We start from the raw sequence: 3,231 nt of genomic DNA on the forward strand, positions 1-3,231 counted from the left end.
TTTTTTTTAAAAGAAAAGCGCCATTCAGAAGTGTGTTGCTGTCTTTCCCCATGCCGGCAGCCTGCCTGCATTCTGCAGCAGAAGATGAGTTATGAAGAAGTACGGCAGCGCCAAAGGGTCAAAATAGTAGCCGTTAGGGACGACGCAAAGCCGAGTGAAGTGTAAAATAAATTAATCGCAAGCCGGCATGCGATTAAAAAAAAATTAATCGCATCGCGATTAACGCGTTAATGCTGACAGCCCTATATATTATATATATGCACACACAATTTTTTTGGGTTATTTTGTTATATTTAATTGCGATTAATCACATTGTCCATAGTTAGCTCATGATTAATCAAAAAAAATTTATCTGTTCTATATGTACTTTAAAAAAGGGATATTTTTAAGTTTTTAATGCTCAAGTGATATTTGAGACTGGACATACTGCGCTGGTAACGCAATTCACAATCAACAAATCATTTTTTTAACAATAAAAATACATGCAAATAACTTTAGTCTTGTAGAGAGAACCTGGAAGGGCTGTGAAACTCAGCTTTGAGGTTTTGAGGTCTTGAATTACTTTTTAATGCTGTGACATCCAGACGGCAGATGGCCGGTTTGGAGATCCTCTGGACGTTATCACAGAGCACTTCATGGCTTCTGCTAGCCATTCACAATGTTACTGCTACATCACTACATCATTTCCAAATCGCAGAATCTGCATGCGTTAATCGCACGTCAAAAACATTTGTGGCGTTTAAAGGAATTTGCGCTATCATATAATGTTGACAGGCCTAATATATTTATTTACTGTTTTGGGGTGTTTTGTATGGTGCTGCAACTAATTATGACTTTCATTATCACCTGCTGGTTATTTTCTGATTTGTTATTTTCTAGTTTGTAAAATGTAAGAAATTAAACTAATTTATTACTTGACTAACCGTTTAAGCTAATAAACTAGTTTGGTAGTAAAAAAAAGTTTTATTACAATGTGCCATATTTAAAGTTTCTTCATAGGATTTGTATGTAAAATCTTTTTTTAAAGATTATCTTTTGGCATTTAAGGCTTTTATTGGATAGGATAGCTCAGACATGGAAGGGGGGAGAGAGGGGGAATGACATGGGCACACTACCAGGTGAGCTACCCAGGCGCCCATAATCTTAAGTAATTATAGCTGGCAGATAGCGATACTGTACATTTACAGCTGGATGTGAGGGAGTTGAGAGGCCAACATTTGGCCTTTAGAGATGTAAATAGTAAATACCTAACATGAATATATGACTTGTTTCTTCTTTACATGGCATTTCAAGATTTGTTTGTCAGGCTAGCTATCAGCTGCTGCCAAGGACACAAGTCAGAAACAAACTTCCCACAGTTTTTGATGCAGTTGAAATGGTCACAGTGGAGCGCTTCCTTCAAGGCCAACAGTGGATGAAGGATGTGGCACGGAGCTTTGGGAATGCAGAAAATCAGATACAAGAAAACTCTCCACTATGCTCTCCTCAAGTTGCAGAATATCCCTTTAGCATCATTTAAGGGACAGTTCTCAAACTGAAATAATTTTCATGCATTTTATTTACTTTCTAGGAAGGGGCCTGTTGAAAACATGCCTGTTTGGCCTGTGGTATTGCTAATGTATCATCATTTATAAGTTTTACATCTTTGCAAACTTCTGATTCCTTATAGTCACTTCAGATTTTTTAAATCCGCTCATCAAAATAGACATTTATAATCCAACCGTAAAGTATTTGCTATATTACACATCCATTTAGTTAGAGGAAAACCACAAACGCACATCTAAAGACAAGTTATTTGTCTTTATTGAAGATACAATACCAGTCAAAAGTTTGGACATGCTTTCCCAGTCAAGTGAATGAGAGAACGTGTCCAAACTTTTGACTGGTACTGTATTTGAACATGATTGCACTAAAGTGTTTAAGCTTGAATTTCCATCATCAGAAATGTAGTCTATCAAAGTTATTTATTATATAGTTGGCTGAACACCAATGACAGCTAACTACCCTGCAAGGTGCTAATCTAGCATGGCATGTCTGACATCTACTTCTTCATTTATGTAGCTTAGTTTTTGTATCAGATTTACTGTAATGAAGTGCACCACACAGCCTGGGTAGCACATGAAAAGATTCAGCTCCAGCTGAGTTCAAGCTGTGACTTTATACCTTAATTAGGCCCGCACACCTGATTCTCATTTATTAATCAGCCAAACGAGCCTCCAGAGCCTCCTAAATCAACACACGTTCAAAGAAACCAAAAGCAAAGCATTTAAATGAAATACAACAGAAATGACCGTAAAATTAGTACAACAATATCTATTGCATTTCACATGTAGTTACACGTAATAGTCAAACTGTCTGCTTGGGAATATTTTATTAAAATGCAACTAAGTCCTTATTCAGAGTAGTTTTACAGACCAGAGGCCTGTACTACGAATCACGATCAACATGCCCTGGATTGATTTCAGTTACCCGGCTTCACTAACCCTAACAACCGCGGTCCTGCATAAGCTGTGTCACGACAGTGGTTAACAACTAGTTCAATCAACCCAGGGTTTCCCAATCCAGCGGCGCGCGCGTTCACATAAAAGAGGCGGTGTTTGCACAGCATGACTGTAATGAAGGTCCTCTTCATCATTAATATTTTGCAGCATTAGTACACTATAGCTCATTATGTTACGGGTAAATAAAAATCAGGCACAAAAGTTTTGAATGTTTATTGGAAAATATGAATCTGTTTGGTGAAGGTTGCAGCTGGTGTTGATTGGAGGCCAGCCCTGTCAAGAGAAACACGAGCTCAGTTTGCTAGTTTGGTTACCTAAACGTGTGCAGTACGGTATAGTCTTTGCCTGATTAATTGAATCCAGGTTAACAGCTGCTGCTTGTATAATAGTAAAGCTTGTGTTCAAGTAACTCACCTCTGTTGTGTCTCCTTTCCAGAGTGTTCAGGCTAAGAGAGTCCCCAGCCTATCCAGCCCTATTTTAAAGGTTCCGGGAGATACCATGTTTCATGTACAGAAGGGGTGTTTGAGTACTTTAATTGACTGTATTTGCTAAACTAACGATGTTTGATTGTATTAGGTAACATAATGCAAGTAAATTGAGACAACAGTAGAGAAGTAGAAATGTATTTGATGTGGTTGTTGTATTTTGTATAATTGTTTAAATTGAGTACATTTCAGATTTATCTTGTACTATGGTAGGGTCGAGATAAGGTCAGTGGCAGGCTATAAA

The sequence above is a fragment of the Sander vitreus genome, chromosome 23, assembly GCF_031162955.1.
Source record: "Sander vitreus isolate 19-12246 chromosome 23, sanVit1, whole genome shotgun sequence".
NCBI classification, from domain to species: domain Eukaryota; kingdom Metazoa; phylum Chordata; class Actinopteri; order Perciformes; family Percidae; genus Sander; species Sander vitreus.